Source organism: Lagopus leucura, unplaced genomic scaffold, assembly GCF_019238085.1.
Source record: "Lagopus leucura isolate 7727_CA_CO unplaced genomic scaffold, USGS_WTPT01 Super-Scaffold_100004, whole genome shotgun sequence".
In the NCBI taxonomy this organism is placed as follows: Eukaryota; Metazoa; Chordata; class Aves; order Galliformes; family Phasianidae; genus Lagopus; species Lagopus leucura.
The window spans coordinates 44,093,139-44,113,847 of record NW_024962264.1 but is presented as its reverse complement, the minus strand read 5'-3'; the positions used below and the strand labels follow the sequence as shown (position 1 = coordinate 44,113,847).

General features: G+C 37.0%; 1 protein-coding gene across 5 annotated transcripts in view; it reads left to right on the top strand.

The window, feature by feature from the left end:
* TRMT9B (tRNA methyltransferase 9B (putative)) overlaps window positions 1-20,709 on the top strand; it is a 106,188-nt gene that overhangs the window by 60,591 nt on the left and 24,888 nt on the right. For all 5 annotated transcript variants that reach the window (XM_042872074.1, XM_042872072.1, XM_042872071.1 and 2 more), the window contains one exon: window positions 20,057-20,213. The gene's annotated coding sequence lies outside the window, so the exon portion shown is untranslated. The remainder of the gene's footprint in view (window positions 1-20,056; window positions 20,214-20,709) is intronic.

Sequence of the window (20,709 nt, the reverse complement as noted above, 5' to 3'; positions counted from 1 at the left end):
AGCACCAACAGTAAAACCCTAGCACACAACTCAGCTCAACAGACTAGCTTGGATTTTGCGGTGCTCACATATTCACAGGTTATGTTCCTGTTAAAGTGGTATTAACTCTGAGAGTAAATAACTGAAAGTGTTAACTTTAAGAATAAATTTCTGAAAGTGCCATTGCATGTGGTGTTTTATTTAGCATACTCCAAGGTATGTGGAAGAGTCTCACCAGAATGATGAACTAGACTATGAAGTTATCGTTTCAAGCACATTGAAATTTAGGGCATCTGTAGGACACCTAAAACATTGCCATCTTTTTTACTGCTTTGTGAAATTCATTCAGAGAGTTTTCTGATTTAATCAGCTTCCCCAAAAATGTTCTTCATTATCAAATTTAAAGGAAGGTAAAAGAGGTTATAATTAATAATCTTATTTCAGGAAGTAGGTCTAACCATTAGAAGTATTGGTGTCATATCCTTAAAAGCAATTAATAATAATCTGGCATGATTTTCAGACTAGTTGTCAGTACGTCACCAAGATTTACTCACCACTGTTTACAATATATCCTGAGAGATAAGCATAATCCTTTCAAGTTGAGGCATACCATTAATATATATAAACGATAAAACAGATTAATTAAGTAAATGTATATTAAGAACATTGTAATTGTTGCTATCTCTTACATAAATTTATATACATGATGGTTTTACAGCCTGTGTTGCAGAAAAGAGAAATGGGCTCTGTCCAAACAATTATGGCGCATATGAGCAATTAGATTAAAAAATTATGTATTCTTTCAGGTAAGTTATCATTCTCAAGGAAAACAGAAGAAACTTTCAGACCAATTCTTTGTATCTAAAGGATGCTGGTGACAGACCAGTTTTGCTAAGATTATTTAGGGGAATTACATGAGATTACATTTCCAAGAATTCAGTAGAGATCTGTCATTAGTCATAGACCTTTTGACCTGAAGCGGGGAGTTAATAGCTTACAGGTAAATGCAGTATTTCAGCTTAGATGGAATGGTCCAAGGGTGGAATGATACTAAATGCCAGAATCTTCTGAACATGTACTTTTCTTACCTGGGTGTTGAAAGGAACAATGAATGCATGATATTTGCTTAAAAGAGGAAAAAAATTCTTTATGTGCCAAGTTATACGTCCTTGTTAAATGCATTCATTTAGCAATTCTTATTTTGACTTACAGAGGTTAATGTCTTTCTCCTGCCTGTATATTTAGAAAAAAAAAAAGATGGAGCTCAGTTACTTCATGACTGACACTGGATGATTGTGTGTATCCAGTCTGGGGAGTTCTTTTGAGACTATGCAACCAGAAGCTAAGTTACAGGAACACTGGATTACACTATTGGTTAGCACTGAAAACTTTTGTGGGGCAAAATAGCAGTTCTATTTGAGACTAATAGAGTATTCTTTCAGGAAAGAAACAAAATAAGGAGAATTGTGTATTTTCAGATGCCTATAACAAATGCACTGTAGTCACCAGAGACTACACTTTTAGTCAGCAGAGTTCACACCAACTGCCAATATATTTGATGAATGATTTTCTATTACACACACCAAACGCTGTACTCCAGAGGTGTCCTTTTAATATTTATACAGATATGACTTCATTGTTTCCAAGGCAATTTCCTCTAGATCTTTGTTCAGTCTTCAGGGCCATGCGCTGAAGGATGCTTGGAAAACTCTAGCAGCAAGTCTAATTTCTTAGTGCCAGAATTCATTTCGTGGGGAAAATATGTCCTGCTTTAAGAAAAGATATAGCACCCTCTCTTAGGTGTACTGAGATTTAAAAAAAAAAAAAAAAAAAAAAAAAAAAAAGAGGCGTTTTAAGAATTTACAAAATTCATTAAAACTTCTCAAGATACAGAGAAGCAATGTATTTTCCCAGAATTAATTTTGAGATGTTTTTAGTTCTTTATATACTTATCACTCAATCATCTATGACAGGTGATGTAGAATAGGAGAGGTGTCTGAAAACTGGAGGGATACCATTGTCACTCCAGTCTTCAAAAAGGGGAAGAGAAGGACCTTGGAAACTACAGGCCATGTTGGTCTTACCTCTGTCCCTGGGAAGATGATGGAACAATTTATTCTGGATGTCATCTCCAAGCAAGTGTAAGAAAAATAGGTTATCAATAGTAACAGCATAAGTTCATCAAGGGGAAATCATACTTGACCAATCTGGTAGCCTTCTACGATGTCATGTCTGGCTGAGTAGATAAGGAGAGAGAAGTGGATGTTGTCTACTTTGACTTCAGCAAGGCTTTTCACACTGTCTCTCATAATATGCTTTTAGGTGAGCTTAAGAAGTGCGAGACAAATGAGTGGCCAGTTTGAGAACTGGCTGACTGGCAGAGCACAGAGGGTTGTGATCAGGGGTGCAGTCTAGTTGGAGACCTGTAGGTAGCAGTGCTCTCCAGGGGTTGGTACTGAATCTGGTCTTGTTTAACATCTTCATCAATGACCTGGATGAAGGGATAGAGTGTACCTGGTGATACAAAGCTGGCAGAAGTGGCTGACGCACCAGAAGGCTGTGCTGCTATTCGGTGTGATCTTGACAGTCTCAAGAGTTGGGTGGAGAGGAACTTGCTGAAGTTCAACTTGAGTCCTACACCTGGGGAGGAATAATCACACGCATTTGTGCAGGTTGACATGCTGGAAATGAACTCTGCAGAGGAGGACTGGTGAACAAGTTGACCATGTGCCAACAGTGTGTCCTGTGGCTAAGAAGGCCAGTGGTATCCTGAGGTGCGTTTAAAAAGCACGGTCATTAGTTTGAGGGAGGTTCTCCTCCCCCTCTACTCTGCCCTTGTGAAGACACTTCTGCAATACTGTGTTCTGTCTAACTTCAGTACAGACAGGGAAAGTTCTAGAGAGTCCATCAGAGGGCTACAAATATAAGTAGAGGTTGAAGCATCTCCCTTATGAAGAAAGGTGGAGAGGCCTCTGGCTGTTTAGCACAGAGAAGAGGAGACAGAGATGGGATCTTATCAATACTTATAAATATTGAAAGGGCAGGTGCCCAGTGGATGGGGCCAAGCTGTTTTTGGTGATGCCCTGTGATAGCACAAGAGGCAATAGGCACAAACTGGAACACAGGATTTTCCATCTGTAACATGAGAAATAACTTTTCTTTGTGAGCGACTGAGTTGGAACAAGAAGTCCAGAGAGGTTGTGGAGTCCCCTTCTCTAGAGATATTCAATTGGGAACCTGCTTTAGGAGAAGGCTGGACTGGATTATCTCCAGAACTCCCTTTCAACCCCCATGATTCTGTGAAGGGAAATGAACCATCCTAGACGAAGAAACTGAGAGGTGAATTGGCAATTATTTTATGTCTGCTGGAGAATAAATAAATAAATAAAGTACAAATATGCAATTAAAAATCTCCCTCCTGATTTGGAGCCAGTATTATACTGCTCTTGAAAAGCCAATAGAGTAACCATTGTGGGAAGAACACCAAGAAAGAAGGGATTGGCAAGTAGCCAGCTAACACATGTAACATTTGTAGTGCTTGTGATGAAACACTAGAACTATCTTGTATTAATCCTAAAGCAGCTGTTACCTTGACAACAGCAGGTAATGGATGGTTGTGGTGTTCATTTCTACAGATTCATTCTTAAAAATTTAGGACGCCTTGTCTTTTAAATGGCTTAGTATGGCTTCCCAATGATTAGCTGTTCAAGCTATTAATCTGTTTTTGTGAGTGACAATTTTGCAGATAAACATGAATTTGGGCAACCTGACACATAGCAAATGTAACCTGCTATGTATAATATCACCTTACTTTGTGGCGTAGTGGGAAAATCTTTCTATCAGAGAAATGAAGCATATTCTGTTTCTATACTGTATTTTAAATGCAGGTGTTCAGCCTGTGCCTGAGCCTAGTCTCCTCTTACGCACCAGCCAGTCTCAGTTCAATGCCTGGAAAAATTATGGAGAATATTTTTGAGGGGAGATAAGAAAGACAGTGCAGTCATTGATCACAGCCAACACTGATTCACGAGGAGAAAGTCCTGTTTAGCAAACTGAATTCCTTTTCATGACAAGATTACTCACCTAGTTGACCAAGGAAAGTTGTTTGATATGATCTTTTTGGATTTCTGCAAAGTTTTCAATACTGTTAAACAAATATTCCTGTGGGCCATTTAGTATATTTTCCTTTATGGAAAAGAATTAATAGGTACAATAGTTATTTCTATCTCACAATAATATATATTTTTATTTTTATCTTCTGTAGCACAGAAGTACTTTATTTTCAGCAGATGTACACCCAATTATATTGCAGTAGAATTCCATTTTTTTTTTTTTCTGTATTAATAGCATTGTTGGAAAGTGAGAACAGAGAAGTTTAATATTGATACTGAGAATTTTATTCTGATCAGTAGCACCTTACCTCTGGCTGCTGTGATATCTGATGTAGCCTCAGGATATGAACTCTACAGAGCTGTTCTCAGAAAATTATGTAACCACTTGCTCAGTTCTGGTAACTCTGGATTTTGTCCAGGATATATCAACTTCTTTGGGTTTTGTGTACTTTGCATGTGTATATTTCATTTTTTTTAATAGGAAAACTTTTGCAATTCCCATCTTTTTACCAACACAAAAAAAGTATTCAAGGTTCAGGTCTGTGAGATTACTTAAAAGCTCACTCTTGGCAATGAAATGAAATTATGTAAGTATTCATATATTCATATTCATCAGTTCGTTTCATTCCTCTAAGACTTTGTACAGCACCAGAAAGGATTCGATATCCTTTGTATATTTAGTACTGCAACTGTTACTAGTTGAGAAAACATGACATGGAGGGTTATCCAAAATGACCAACCAAAAATTCAGCAGTGTTTCAAAATGGCCAACAAGATAATTGGCAGAGATGCTGCTTATCTCCTTCTGTCTGCCACTCAGCAACTTTTATCTGGCCTTCCAGGATCTCTAGCTTTCTTACTAGTAGTTAAGGGATGTGATTAGATGGGTAATATCAGCATCTGTGGGGATGGAACTGAGAAAACCTGAACATATGCTGAATGTCAGTTTGAAGGCAAGTGGGATCAAAACCAGCAAGTCTTATTCTGTGTCATAGCAAGTGTTGACAAGCTTAATACAGTTAGAACTATATACAGTTAGAGATACAACATGTCATCTTTAAATACAGAGCAACAAAAGTAAGAAATCTGCCTCTGCATTACAGTACAGTAGAACCAGTGTGAAGTTTTTAACAATTTATTTTTCAAGTAGAAAAACAGGGAAAGTACTTACAGTATTTCCACTGGCCTTAGTTCAAGATGGAAATAAAGAGAATTAGCATTACCTACTCTGTCAGGTCACTGCAGAAGGCTCTTTGGCACTCTAGCAAAGAGCAGTTTGGTTGCCAGGAAACGATAAGTTAATTTTGGAAGGTAATGCCCTCTGAGCAAGTAATGCCATCGTTCTAGATCAGAGTAAAATCTAATGCTCCATAGCCACATGCTTATCTTTTAAAAGGATTTGCCCCTCTACCTCACTGGAATAAACAAAGCATGCTGCTGAGTTGTCTATTGCTGACAAAACCCAAAAGAGTAAAGTTTTAGGGCACTGTTAAAAACAGCATAGAAATAATGTTCCAGCAGGCTCTTTCAGGTTAGGCCATCTGCTAGTTATGCTGGTACATATGTCAAAAGGCAGATTGCCAAAACAGTTTTCCCTGATCTTAAAATGAGTGATACTAGTGAAATATTATAAGGACATATTCAAGACAAGTCTTCAACTGTGCACCATTTATTTCACAATTAATTTCACAACTGAAGCACAGAATAGTTTTCATAAGTTGACAAGTTACCTAGCTTCCTTTGCTAAGTATGAAGCCAGTGTTTCTACTGATATTTTCTCTAGATACTACATATGTAAAAAACAAGATGTGGAAGGATTTCTGAAATTAAAATATTCCCAGCCCTAAGAAAACTGCAGAGTCCAACACGCAGGCAATGAATCTGGAACATTTTGCAGTAAAGCAGCTGAGAATCACACAGCTTCCATTCACCATTTCAGATAAGCCTGGAAAGGCTTTTGCTGAGTTAAACCCTAACTCTAAGCAAGCAGAGACAATCACAAGAGTTCAAGTTCTTCAGAAACTGACCTTTGAGGAGGCAATGGGGAAAGGCAATAGGAGGAGGATGTAATCAGATGCTTGGTTGATGGGTACTGGTGACTGTTTTGGTATCTTTCCAGTTGTCTTGCCATGTAATGTGTAAGTCAAGCCTCGCCATTGTCATGAGTTATAAAGGAAGGGAAGGATGAGGTTCAGTCCCTGCTTGCTTTGCTATATGGAACTGTACAATACAGGAGAAGGACATGGAAGAATCAAAGAGTGTGAGGATAATGGGAGAAGAAGAGAGCTTCAGAAAATAAAAAGGAAATAGAAACATGAAAAGTGTTTAAAAAGCAGGAAGGAAAAGATAATGAATGTGGAGGGTAGTGGAACAAGGAAAAATGATCTTTTGAAATGGAATTTTAAGTCCAAAAACACTACTTTCCTCAGTTACCTATGCGCATTGCAGGAGGACAAGGCTAACTTCTTCCTCCTGCTTATCTGCACTCCATATTTTCCATTTTGCATACTGATACTCTTTGCGAAGAAACAGCACCTTGTACTTTAGCCTTATTTTCTGCTTACCTCATTTTATTAAGGTTACTAAAAGCCTAGGGGAACAAAATGTATATCACAGTCTGCCTTTCATGTGTTTTCTGCTTTTGTACAATGTGGCAAAGCTGTACATTTAAAAAATACCTCTCAGAATACATCTTCAAAGCTACTTTACCCAACCTTATTAGTCAATCTTGATGCAATTTTTGTTCAAAATAGGAGGGTTTTGGATTTCATCGTCAGCATATAATTTCAGATAATTTCATACTGTCTTTTCAGTCTGATGTATAGGCCCGAAATGGATCCACTGTGACTTGTAAATCAACACATTCTCGGCTGTGACAAGTTCATAAATTGGTAGAAAAGACTGAAATGTAATTCCATAGGACGGAGAAGCATCTTATTTATTTTCATAAGTTCCAGTTATTGCTGTGTTTTTCTGATGGGACCAGTTTGACAGGAAATCAGTAACCTGGGAGGTCACTGATTGGATAAAAAAAGTACAGGCATTTCCTAGAGCATGGCAGTGTGAGAAATAGCAACTCTTAAAAAGACATAGTAGAAAAGCAATGCAATGTATGCCTTAGTTCTGACACTGTATAAAAGGACTACTGATAGTTTTGGAGTGTTAAACTAGTGTGTAGGAATAGAAAGTTGATCTGGCTTCTGTATGTGACATTTGTTACCTTCCACAAAGGAAAGAGGGATTTGAATTCTGTGTAAGCGCTCTTGGTCATGAATGCTTCTTCCTGAAGAGTATTCATAATGAAGAACTTATGTCCAGCCTAACTTCCACCAACTCAGTGTTACTGAGTTATGTTATCTTAATATTCCTTTGGATTTGATCAGTTGCACGTATATTGTTTTGTTTATTTGCAACACATTTTTATTATTTCAGAGTAGTTCATAACAGTTGCTCAGTCAGAGATTCATGCAGTAGCTGAGAAAATTCACGTAGAAAAGTCTGCCTGTCAGGCAAAACAATTATAAACTGATAACGGAATTACTGTGTTTCCACGGAAAAAACAGTGAAGCTCTAGGGAAGATCTACAAAAGTTATTTGAAAATTAGAGAAAATGCCTTATAATGGAGTAATTAAAGAACTTAAGATAATGGAAAGGTGACTTGATTATGGCATTTAACTGCCAGGAAAACATCATCAGTTAGTTATGCTCTTTCAGCCTAAAAAAACAGCATCCAAAAACATTTGGGAATGAAAAGTAAGCAAAACTGCAATCAGATGTAAAAGCACATTTTTATTTTTTACAGTATGGTTAATTAACTGTTGGAACAAGAGCTGGATGCTTTATGAAGTGTGAGTTTTGTGAAACACAAGAAAATGAGCTTCTGAGAAAGACAGAGTTAGAATTATTTAGCCTGTGATGGATACAAGAGTAAGATCAGATTATTTCCAGTGATGTCTAAATATTATGTCACAAAAGATTACTGAAGGTTTTCATGCTTCAGATGAAAAACTGTAAGGATCCATACACCCAGGGAGGATGAAAACTGTCTGTCAGGATGTTGAAGAGAGACAAGTTCACAGTGAGTTAATATCTTTTATTAAAAATAGGAAAGTGTTGTGTTTATTTATCATAATTTTACTGTATAGTGTAAAATATTTGTTTTACCTTCAAAATCTCAAAGTCTGAGTAACTAAATTTTCCCACTTAAAAATTGATAAAAATTTTCATTAAAATTACCATATCTTGGCAGGTTATGACATGTGACAACTTTAGGCATTAAGCCTTACACAATTACTCAAAATTCTTCTGAGGTGGATCTGTATTTCAAAAACATTAAAATAAGCAAGAAAACATCAAATCTAATGTTTTTCATTGTTTCATGGTCTTTCTGCTTGTGATTTTTAAGCTAACATAACCACGATGATTATTCCTAAATGAAAAAGGATAAGTTTGTGATTCTGGGTATTAAAATGTTCTCCTCTAGCTGAGGTTTTTTGCCTAGAAATATCCCATTCAAGAGGAAGCTTATTTCAGCAGCTAAACTGAGAACTTCAAAAGAATAGATAGATATGGGTATGAAACTATTATAACGATGTCATTTGGTTGGTTGGATAAAACAGAATTTAGGACTAAATTATTTCCTTTTTTAATAGAGGATACTTCCATATCCTGAAAGGTGGAAAAAAATCCAGTTATGTAGATGGACTGGAACCCACAGTGTTATGTGATTTCTATACCGCATTCCTTTATGGTGAAAAGAATCTGAGAGCATTTCCACTAGTGGACCTGGACAGATGTTTTACCTCAACCACCCAAGCAGTGTGTCACCATGTTAGTCCCAGGGCATAACAACAAGCATTGCTAAGATACTCTGTTTCAGTCGAATGTACATTTTTGTGGTCTCTTACACAAGAGCTGCAAACCCAGGAGATTTTTTGAAGACATAAGGAGTTTTACATCTGTTATTCTCCAAATCAAATTAAAAACCATCAATTTCAGAGTCTTCCCATAATAAAGCTTACAGAAAAATCACTGCTGAATATACAAGCATCTGTTTGTCCCTGTTCTTCCAGAATGGAGAGAAATTGTTTAGGAGAGGTGATAGGAGAGCTAAGATTATATGAAAGTCCAACAAGAGTTCATGGTGGACATAAATGTAGCTTGCAGTGGATTTTGTTTTAAAATTGAGTTTGTCTCTTTCTTGCTGGAGTGCTTTTAAGTTGAGAAGGGGCAATCAAATGGTGTTACAGACCGTGCTTTTTGTGAATCAGTGTAATCCTAGGTTGCTGGTACATTCTCAGCTAATGCAGATATCATCAGTTCTCACACTTAAACACCCTCTCACACTTGACTTGTGATACTACAGCAAAATGCCCATGATGTTCTGACGTCTAAAGGATTTTTTGGCTAAATCTCTCTCTCTCTGTCTCTCCAGTTTTTCAGCTCTTTACTTTCAACATTTGTATCTTAATTATTCCTTCAACTGTTATGGCAACTGTTATGGTTCTTAAAGGCTGAACATGTCTTGCAATTTCAATGCCAAAGGCAAGTCCCCCTATGTTTTTAATCACCTTTTCATAATGTTAAATAGAAACAATCAGGCATAATTTCATCTTCATTTTGAATTCACTCTAAGGTATGTAAATGTGATATTTATTTGGTCTTCTCTTTTTTGATTGCCATGCCCACAGTAATTTGAGGTATCTCTTTCTCACTTCTTACAAGCTGCTGCAGAACAGAAAAAAATAGTTGAATGTTCAGAACATATTATTTGTGATCTTTGAATATTTTAAATGATAAATTGATGTATAAAAGCGTAGAAGTCAAAGGCCAAAGTGATTTTGAGTGTAAGCATTCTCTAAGGTGTGTAATTATATTAGAGAGGAATTACTATGATTTTACTTGCCATGCCCTGCATGTTGGTCTAAGGTCAGCGGACTTTAAAATCAAATTACAGTTTACTCCAATGCAGGCAGGAACTCAACCATTATTTACAGAAAATTTAATATTAAATGTAAGATTTTCCATAGGCATCTGGGGCACCTTAAAAATCTGCAATGGACAGGAATTGACAGAATTATTTCAGAATATAAAATGAGTTGCTGGTACTAGCATTTGGAAGCCCAAATTATCTCCTCAACTTAGGTATGACATTATCTAAAGTAAAAGGAGAAATTAAATTCATCTTGGCAGCATGTGCATTTCTCGTGAAAAGCTATGTTAAATAATTAGAAGATATGTAGAATCTTGAATATATAAAGCAGCTTCCTTTTTGGTAGTCATCCCACATGATTTGCGACATGAAAGTAGTTTTGTGATGGAAAAGGATAGTTTCAGGAATTTTTTGATCAGCAGAATTTTCCAGTAGAACAGTAAAGTTAGAAGGTATTATTTCATTATGATGTGCTTGATCTTCATTCTTCAACTTGCCTGTATTTAAGTATATTTAAGTGAATGTAAACTGAAGCCTATCAGAAGAAAATAAATGCCATTAGGTACAGTCACTAAGAGCCTCGCTGTTTAAGGAGGAAGGAGCTTTCCTCAGCCAGAATGAAATAATGCTAGATTAGCACTCCTGTGAGCTCATTCTTTAAGCTCTTTGCAAAAACTGTATGTTATTCTGAGTTCTACTTGTCTATTACTGTATTTACAGATACATCAGTATTATCACATATAAAAACTAAAAACAGAAACACCTTGAGGGTTTCAAGTATTTGTAACAATTATCAAAAATTCTTAGATACATCAATAAAAATAACCGAATAATATACCAGAAGAAGAACTGAAAGCAGTTTGCTTTCTGTCAGCTTCTGTATAGAAACTGCTGTGCACTGGGTGCCTCTTGACATTTTCTTCTTTTGGATTTCAGGGCATTTCAAGTTGACAGTGGCTGATAAATAGAAGCATTTATCCATCTACCATTCAAAAAATATATTTGTGCAAATCTTATCAGGTAGTTTGACAAAGGCAAAATACCTGGGGAGCAAATATTGGTTTTTTTTTGTTTGTCTTCTGTATTTTTTTGTTTGTTTTGTTTTGGTTTTTGTTGTTGTTTTTTCCAGAAGGTAAATTCTTACTTACCCTTACAGTTATGGAAATTCTTATTCTTATTCTAGCCCCTCTGGTCTCAGTGCAGTTCCCTCCGGTTTACAGTGAGATAGGTAGAGATTCAGGTGCTACACACACAAGAGCAATTTACAGGAATATGAGACACTAGTCTTTATTTCGGAGTATTTGGAGACCTAAGGTAATGATGAGGGTATAATGAGATCAAAGACCCCAGATAATTTTGAGGTGCTTGAATACTTCCATTCCAAAATGTTTATTTGTTTTTATTAAAGTAGATGCAATATACAGTTTTGTTGATAATAATAGCACTGAGCCCTGTGAGAAATTAAGCATCGTGGCTAAGGCAAAACATTTTTCAGGCCTGTAAGTAGACATTGGAAACTCCCTCTTACCTTGAAATCTCATAAGTATCTAAATTGAAATTTTATATAACTGAGTAGAATACTGTGTATTTTCAAAACTTGCGTGGGAGAATTGCTGTAATTTAAGAACTAGTAACTTCAAGATACTTGTAGTTATTGTGCAAGACTCACCTTTTCCCCTGTGCAAGCAGAGTAATCATCATGCAGCCCTTAGAAACATATTAAAATGTTTCTTAGCAAATATCACCTGCAGCTCTTGGTCTCATGACTCATTTTTATAATACTTTTACTATCTTCCTGTAATATCATTTATGTTTTCCAGAACACTGAAGATAAAGTCATGGAGGAATATTCTGCTAATCATTCGAATAACCATTCACACAGCTGCTTAACAAAGATTTTAACAGGAGATACTTCTTCAATATGGTGTCTCAGTAAATTGGAATTTTGCAAAATGTACAGACATGAAAATCTTTATGCACATCATTTGCTTCACTGGAACAGTAATTATTATTCAACAGTTAGCTCTATTTCTTTAAAGTTGGTAGTTATTTCTTCCGCTTTGGTAGTTACGACTTCAGGGGCTTTTAAAGAGGAACAGAGAGTAAGTGTAGACTTTCAAAGTTTAATTGTACTTCTTAAATGCTTTCAAATACAAAAGCAGTGAAGTTTCTGTTGATGTATTTTGACTTTAGAATGTACTGTTTTCCTCTTATCTCTAAATGTGGCTTTCAATCCATACTGTAGGACTGCAATATATTTATCAGGAGCACAGGCTAATGTCTCAGAGAAGTAGTGGGAAGGAAGTTGATGCCTCCTGCCCACTTTTGAATGAAGGCATTCTGAAGCCTGAAATAGTATTTCATTTCAGTTTGTGAGTTTCCTCTTTTTGACTGGGAAGCTTTTCTTAGATCAGTGGGAGGAAGCAGTACTCTGTGATATGCACATTTCTGAGAGGTCATAAGAGTCTACTGTATGTATATGAGTGAGTCTAGATACAATCCCTGAAATCCCTGAATCCTATAAGGTAGCCTGAGGCCAATTTTTTTTTTTTTTTTTTTGTAAAGAACATATAGGTCAGAAGCAGAAGCACATGACAGTAAGTAATCGAGGTGGCATGATTCATTACAGTTGAATATGTTATTCACTGGCTTTCTGTATATCTGTGCAAGTGGTTTAGCTAAGATGCCTGTCAGAGGAGTCCAGCTGTTCTTCAAAGCACAGCTCATCGTCAGGAAAGTAGACTAATTCCACTTGGAACAGTGGCTGAGCAGTGAGGTGTGGCTCTATGCTTTTCAAAAACCTATACAAAGACAGATAAACTGGGAGATACAGCACAGAGACACAAAGATGCTTTTGAACAAAAGAAGCCTAGCTTCAGCTTAGCTTATTGTTAGAGCTGGTCTTCACAAGCATGCCTATATGGTTTTGGACAGTGACAGCCTGGAAGATGAGAGAGGGACAGGGCCAAAATTGTGGTTCTTCCCACACCTTCAGAGAGAAAGAAAATGGCAATCTATTTTTTCTGTTCTTTGTGTTTTAGCTTAAAATGTGTCACACAGAGCAGGCTTGAAGTAGCACTGTGGTCCAGTCAGGGAAATGCAATGGTTGCACAGTGACTCTACAGCTCTGACTTTGTATGTCACTCATGCACATCTTTCCCATAACCCGAGCTCCTGAAAGCACTCAGGCACTTTCCTACATAGATAAGGAATAGAAGGTGATTTAAGAGGCAATAATACTACAGCAACTAGGAAAAACTGTTTGCTGGTTATGTTGTTTGTGGAACAGGATAAAACATAAATTTTGTTCTTTTTAAGCACAGTATATTCAGTTTGAGAAAGTAAAACTTTCTTCTGTGTAATGGTTGTGTGGGAGAACTTTTCTTCTCGTGGATCTAGCTACCAAAATCGATGGCATTAGAAGGTATGGTATGAACATTGTTCTTGAGTTTCCTTGCATTTTCAGGGTCTGGAAAAGTACAAATGACCAAGAAAGATCTAACACATAGCTGTTATGTGTTCTTCTTGCTGCTTAGCTTGGGCACTGCCAAAGTTTCCTTCAGGACTTTCACTAAACCTCTAGGGCATGTTATAAAAAAAGGAAAAAAAAATTATAAAAACCCATTAGTAATTTTCAGCCAACTTCCAAAGAGAACCATAGGATTTCTTAAAATCAAAGTAGTGCACAGAGGATGAAATACTGTAAAATGTCTTTGAAATACCACCAAGAACATTAAGATTTAAAAAAATCTAACATCTGAGCCAAACTGACCTCCTTCTTTCTTTGCGTGACATATTTTCATACAAGAATTGACTTGTAGTCTTCACTGCTAGCAAGACTACGCAGATCATCAGTTGCCAAGAAACAGGAATGTATAACTCATACCCGAGATATGACATAGATACTAGACTTCGCTCCTCTTTTCCTGCTAAATTTATAGCCTTCTTTACATCCTTGCTCTCTAACTCATATTCAGAGGACTTCAGGGACATAGCCTCTGAGTCTCTGCCCCTCCATTTCAGAAGCAGCTGCTGCATTTATTTAGTAAACGTCATACTTGTTATCAAGAAGTTTTTTAATGTCTCTAAAGGAAGCTGTTCTCATTGCTGGTATACAAAAGCATAGTGTATTGCTATTAAAATTTTCCTCACTGCTTCTCTTGTGTGAAAAATGTTGTGTATGCAGTAGGTAAATTATAAAGAAAAATTAGTCAGATTAAGAATTCTATCTGCTTTGGTTAAGACTAAGCAAAGAAAATTCTGGCTTGAGTGACGGATGATGAATAAGATATGATTTTTTTCTTTTGTTTAAGGAAAATAAATCATAGTCACAGAATCACAGAATCACCCGGGTTGGAAGGGACCCCAAGGATCATGTAGTTCCAACCCCCCTGCCTAGCAGGGCCACCAAACATACACATTCAGATCAGGTTGCCCAGGACCCCGTCCAACCTGGCCTTAAACACGTCCAAGGACGGGGCATCCACAACCTCCCTGGGCAGCCCGTTCCAGGGCCTAACCACTCTCCTAGTAAAGAACTTCCCCCTAACATCCAACCTAAATCTTCCCTCCTTCAACTTAAAACCATTTCCCCTAGTCCTGCTGTTATCAGCCCTTTTGAAGAGTTTACTCCCCTCCTGGGTGTAGGTTCCCTTCAGGTATTGATAGACTGCAATGAGGTCACCCCGCAGCCTTCTCTTCTCCAGGCTGAACAAGCCCAACTCCCTCAGCCTGTCCCCATAGGGGAGGTGCTCCAGCCCCCTGATCATCTTAGTCGCCCTCCTCTGGACCCTTTCCAAAGTCTCAATGTCTTTCTTGTACTGAGGGCTCCACACCTGGACACAGTACTCCAGATGGGGCCTCACAAGAGCCAAGTAGAGAGGGACAATCACCTCCCTGTCCCTGCTGGCCACCCCTCTCCTGATGGAGCCCAGGATCCCATTTGCCTTTCGAGCTGCCAGAGCGCACTGCTGGCTCATATTCAGTCTCTCGTCCATCAGGACCCCCAGGTCCTTCTCTGCCGAGCTGCTCTCAAGGACTGCTCCTCCCAGCCTGTACAGGTCCCATTAGCCAATCCAATTAGCCAAATAGTCCCATTAGCCAATCCATTCCAGATAGTCTCATAAAAAATCTAAAGGATTTAAATTCTTTTGCAGTGAATTACATATTTAAGTTAAAATCTGTTGGAAATTAAGAAAAACAAAACAAAAAGCAAGAGGATCTATCAAGAATGTTGGATTCTGTTCTAAACTTCATCACAGTAGTAACAATTAGATTACTCTCTTGCATGCCAAATCAATCAGAAAAGCCTGAAAAACAATGAAACACATTTTAAAAAAGATTTTTCTTTGCTGAATTTAGAAAGTTTCTTTAAATAGAAAACTCTACATAAGAGTTTTTCTAAACTTCTTTTCATACAGCCCAGTTACATTAAATAGACAACGTACAATAGCTATTTATTTTTGTAAAGTACTACCAGAGTACTCAGTGCCAGATGATATAATTATCATTTCTTATTCCCTGGACACTTAGTAAGGCTGTTTCTAACTTTGATAATATAATGAAGAATGAGTCAGGTACACTGTTAGATAATTTTCCATTGTAATTATATGCCTAATTTCTAGCATAAAATAAGGCAGATAATAAATGCTTCCTATTCTATTTAAAATATTTTAATCTTATTATCCCTTTCAATACTTTTACAGAAATGACTAAATGAGACTGAAATATACAACTGATTTCTGGATATAAATTATAGAAGGATGTATCTTTATCTAAGAAGCTGAAGTAAGCTTTAAGTCAGAGGAAGCTTATATAACAGGGAAAGACAGGAAATTTAGACTAATCCTCTTGCAAAGAGTGCTGTGAAATCAAGACAGAAGGCAATGTCCCTTAACAAATTGACTTTGGCTAAGAATACATATGGATCGCTTCCTTGAGGCAGATGTAGGTGTTGCAGTACTCACCACTGAAAGTCCCACTCCTTCAGACACTCATCTGTCTTTTGGCATTAACAGCGTGGCCTCTGCCAAAGCTCATCCATATGGTAAGATTTAAGCACATAAGGACGGTCTTTGTAGCATGTATATCTTGTCTTCAGCTAACTATTGGGAAACTTGAGTTGTGTTTCAGAGAAACATTTACCTTTCCATAGGTAAACTTCACTAAGTCTGAACTGTTTAGCTCTTTATCCATGTACAATTCCTGGAATTGTAGCTTAGTCCCTTTTTCAAAACTTTAGCCTCATATTCAGTAAAGCTAATTTTCAGTGCTCTCCTTGGCCACTGAGAGCTGGAAAGAAACCATTGTGTCTTTGTCTATAAAGCCATCTGAAGATTAGTGCAAAATTATCCAGACTAGGATTTGTCTGAACTAACCCAAGTGTTGACTGTGGTATACCTGTGAATGTGAATCTTTGGAAGGTAAATTAAGACCCTTGTGCTGAAATTCTGCTGAAGATGATTAACAAAGATATCAGAGCCATTAAGGAACTGCAAATGTATTTACAGGCAAGCAAAACAAAAACAAATATGTTTCAACAGCAGTAAGTGATCCTGAAAATGCAACCTCATGCATTTGTGGTAGTAGGCAGGGGTTGAAGAAAGCAGCCTGAGAATATAGAACGAGATTGTCCCTCAGAAGCCACGAAAGAGAGGACAGGAAAGTTAGAACAGAGCTGTCCGAGTCTAAACTGAGATGTTTTTACCTACAACTGCTATTGCTCCTGTTTCTAGAAACACTGCTGAAAACTCCTAGAAAACTCCTAGAGAACTGTGAGAAATTGATAAAAGATGAAAACAGTTTTCTTGTTGTCTATCACTGTTGCTTTTATACTTAATGAACATAGCTGTCTAGATTGAAATTGCTCTTGTATTTTTATATAGCTTTACAGGTAACATCTTTCTCTCTCACTAAGCTGCTTTGAATAATGATGACCAAATAAAGTGAAACTTCTGCATATACTTTTTCTTTATAAACAGAAAAATCTGTTGGTTGCATTCTTTCCTTTCCAGCAAAGGAATGTGGTAAACTTGCATGCAAACAGCAAGGACAGCAAAGACTGGTATTTGAGTTAGGCAACAGCATTATTCTTACTGCGTATAGAAAGAACCTCTGTCTAGCTGATATGGTTGGTAGATTTTCTGTTTTAAAATTATCCTTCCTAAAAAGTGTGCATGTAAAACCATAAGTTTTTTTGAAAGAGCAGAGCCAGCTTTCCAGATCTTTAAAGAGACTTAGTTTACAAAGGCACACAGTTTAGCTTATCTCGAGGTTCTGAAAATTTCTTATTGATCTTAAGGACAAATCAGTCAGAGGTGACAGAACTCCTGTCGTGTTATTGTAAATGGTGAACAAACCCCAGGTTTTAATGGCACATTAAAAATTCATTTGAATATTACATTTAAATTACATAAAATTAAAACTAGTTGAAACACTTTTTAAGGCTTTTAAACAGGCGTCTATATAGCTCTGTATAGAGCAAGGAAGACTGGGGACTTGTGTCCAGATAATCAGATGTAATACATTGCCAACTCAGAGTCTAAATTTGGTCCTTGGAGAAATACTTTTATCTCTCCCCTTAATCATCCAAAGACAAAGAATGCCAGTAATTTATGTTCACTCTCAAACAGCTTGATTTTGCTTAACTTACACTGAATTTCTTCAGGCAGGTTTGAACTGGTAACCAATAACTAGTTAGTCAACAGAAAGCGCTGCTGAATAGTAGTGGTAGTGAAATCTGGCTGCATTTGCTCTTTGCTGTCTTTCAGGTTCAGGAAGAAGTATAACGCAGTAGTCTTGCTCTTCATAATTTCTTTTAGTTGAATCACACTGCTTTATTGGGGCTGCATTCCTCTTAGATGATCAAAGCTGCCAAGCATTATATATGTACTCCAATTTAGTCTGATAAATTAGTCTATTAGCAGTAGGCAATTATGAAATGCAAATCATTCCAGCTTTTTTAGAACAGGACACATTTCCCCGTAGAGTTAGCTGTCTATCTCTCTGTCTCTTTTCTATATGTATTGTGAGGCTGGGGTGCTAGGTAGGAAACACCACCCAGTCTGACAAGTAGCTTTAGGTAACAAGTGAATGCGGTCAGAGCCATCAGAGACACTAGCATTTTCTCTGAGAAATAAAATAGGAATGAATAGATCCTACTGTTATAATAACAATATATTTTGACAAATAAACAGCTAAGGAAATAATTTGCTGGTATTCAGTTAAAATAGTAGTAAGTTAAAATTATTGACAGAATAAACAGAAGATGCTATTAATCAATTAAAAATTATCAAGATGTCAAATCAAATATCTTTTGATGTGTTCTTGTTGGATTTAATTTGCTGAAATCACTTCTCTGAGTTTCCTGGAATGAGAAGGCTAAGAAACATTATGTTTTGATGTTGCTGAAAGGAATGGTCTTTTAATATTAGGCTTGAAAATTGATGTGGTATGGATAGAGAAAAACACGAAGGGTTACGTTTTCTTCATTATTTTTAATTTGGAATTCTAAGGAGCGAGTCTTCAAATGTAGAGATGTTATAGTTTTGAAAAACTGAGAAAGAAAAAATTATTTGCAAACAAGGCTTTCTTACAAATGAGAGAGAAAGCAGTGTGTAATGTATGTGTAATGTATATGTGCATATATATATATATATTTTGCCAGACTTCGTACAAAATGTGAAATATTCAGAGATTTTTAAATTGATTGTTTAGCTGATTTCAGGTGGTAAGGAGTTGCTTCTTGTTGTAGAAGTGAACATAATCATCACAAGTATATGCATTACAAGGAGAAAGGAATTAACTCAGTTCTGTAGTATAATTTTATACTTCACTTGTCCTTGACTGCATGCTGATTTAAGGCATCCCATGCTAAAAAGTGGCTGTTTCTGTAAGATGAAGATGCATACAGATGCAGGTGTCAGATATTGCATCTTGGAGAAGATGCTGTGGATATTTTGGGAACAGTAGTTGTCCTCCTAGCTGATGATCTCGTGCTTTTCTTCTGTCATCTTCCTCTCTGTGGAGTCCAGTTATCTCTGACAGGAGGCTTAGCACTTTCACCTAGATTTCCTTTGTGGAAGCAAAGGTAATCAGTAAAGGCAAGCAGCACAGCAGTGATATACTGATAGCTAAAGAATGACTAGATGGATAAAACTTCCCAATGTCTAGAATTAAAATTTGTTAACTGCAGCATCCTTTATGAGGATATTATAAAGGCTACAATGTTGATTAGAAGGGTTGCTCTGTGACTCAGATGGTTAATCAATAAGTACAGGTTGAAAATCTGCTGAATAGAAAAACAAAGTGAAATGAACAAGGAAGCCACACATAAAAATCAAAAATATTTATTTGCAACAAAACCAAACAGAAACTAGGCAAAATGCCATGATATGGGGAGAAAAGCACTGAAAATTTCTGATGAGTGTGTGTTTCTATTATAAATTAACAAATGGTATAAAGCAAACTGTGCAGTAACACAACTGAAATAATAATGCTGTAGTAGAGATGGCTACGATTGTACTCATACCCAACAAATTACATGCTTCCACAAGTATTTAAATTTAATCTATATGTAGTACAGTGAAGAAAGCAAGTCAAGTTTCTAGCTGGGATTCTTATGTTTGTTACAGCAGTGTAAAAATCTCAGTGAATACCTCACATTAGTAACATGCAAACTTGGGGACTGTGTCTAGTCTTGAGATTCTTAGCATACCTATGTTTTTCATTTGATCTGCACTCTGAACTCCAGTTGAACAGGTCTGAATAGATCTCTTACTGATTAAGAAGATTCTAAAATACTCACTCAAATGAAGACCTTAGGGCTTGGCTGAAAGGTCTAAATTTAGTGTCGTAAAGTTAATGCCATGTGCAATGATCATGGGGAACCTGCTGGACCTCCACAGGCTGCTACAGGTGGACAAAAATCTTGTATGGTTCCTGCACTGTATTTTACAGTGTTCTGGGGATACTTCAGGTGTAGAGGCTTTTGGGGACTGCATTCTAACCACTTCTTTTTACCTCTAATTTCAGGTGCTTTTCATGCTATTGTTTGCTCTGTCAAGGCCTAAATGCTCCAAGCGTGACCCACAGAGAATAATGTTGTCTTCTCCTGTGTGATGACATTGAGCAGAACAACATTTTGCTTCAAAAGAGATGTCTGAAAGTCTTCAGAAAGTGAGTTGCATGGGTAAGTTTCAAATGGCTGACAACTTCAAAGTCTCTAAAAATTTTGTTATGCATTTTGGGAGGTCATGCTGGTATTATCATCTAACTTCAGACATGTAAGGGAAGTGAAACTGCAGGTTTAGTAAACTAATGAATGTAAATTTTCAAGATCCCTATCTGAAACAGAGACTATCACAGTGCTTCCACTCAGAATATACACACATGCAGTTAACACAAGACTCATTTCCTACTTGTCATGCAGTTGGGATAGGAGGGTCTAAGTGGGATGTGTTGTATGTATTTTCTACTTCTTGATGGCCAGGAGGAATTGAGTGAGACTATCCCCACTCCCATCACTAAAATACGCTGATGGCTGGAAATCAGAGCCCATGTGTTGGGTTAGGTTTTTGTTTTTATTCCTGATAGCTGCAAGGTGTGGGTACATACGGGAAGGAGTAAGAAGAAAAGAAGGAAGACAATATTCCTAGGAAAATGGTTTCACTGGGAGCTCAGGGCAC